Source organism: Etheostoma spectabile, chromosome 16 (assembly GCF_008692095.1).
Source record: "Etheostoma spectabile isolate EspeVRDwgs_2016 chromosome 16, UIUC_Espe_1.0, whole genome shotgun sequence".
Lineage (NCBI taxonomy): Eukaryota > Metazoa > Chordata > Actinopteri > Perciformes > Percidae > Etheostoma > Etheostoma spectabile.
Genome location: NC_045748.1, coordinates 18,948,200 through 18,949,038, shown reverse-complemented (window position 1 = coordinate 18,949,038; position 839 = coordinate 18,948,200). Strand labels below are relative to the sequence as shown.

At 34.9% G+C, this 839-nt stretch overlaps 1 protein-coding gene across 1 annotated transcript in view; it reads right to left on the bottom strand.

The window, feature by feature from the left end:
• Positions 1–839, bottom strand: part of oaz1b (ornithine decarboxylase antizyme 1b) — a 4,973-nt gene that overhangs the window by 3,523 nt on the left and 611 nt on the right.

Genomic DNA, 839 nt, shown 5'->3' with positions numbered 1-839 from the left:
TTTAAATAGCTGGGTTACAAATCCATGTTGGATGACTCACTTGGTATATACAACATAAAGTAACAGAAATAACAGAACTACATAAAGTAGTAATAAATATTACCTTTTTAGGGCCTCCTGTAAATGTATTTAACAGCCAAGTTCATTTGCTGTGTTTTCACTTTGTTGTGCTATTGTGGAATAGGACACAAGAATTTAATATAAAAAACGACAATAATCTCTCCGTCTGGTGATAGCTAATAATTTATTATTTATTTATTTATGTGACGTTACCACTGCATCACTGTGTACAGTCGTCGTCCTGCCATCATGAAGCTGCTGCTGAGTCAGTTGCGTAATAATCAACCTGCCACTGTTGTCAGATCACGAGATCAACGTGAACAGAAACCTGTTACGGGGACTTATTAACCTGTTCCCATGTTTTTGCGCTTGCTTTTCCTTTCCTTGATTCCTTAAATGGCAAATCCGTGCGCTGTTTTAAAAGGCGATTTTGGCCACAAAATTACAATGTCAAACATTTGACGTTACGGCCATTCACTTTTTCTTATATCAAGAATAATGGAAATAAATGGTAAATGCTACTGACAACAATAGGAAACAGAGCTGGTTAATAATATTAAATATCCCTAACAATTTGATGGTTGGTTAGCTAATTATTGATAACAAAGATGCTCTAGCTAGCTAGCTAGAGCAATCAAATACATGCGGAATGCTAAACGCAGAACGTTACAGACTTGGACCCTTTTACGTTAACGACTAGCGTTACTCCTTTCTATTTTCCTTGTCAGTATATAACATCACCTTAAACTTGTTATTATTGATTATATATATATATATAT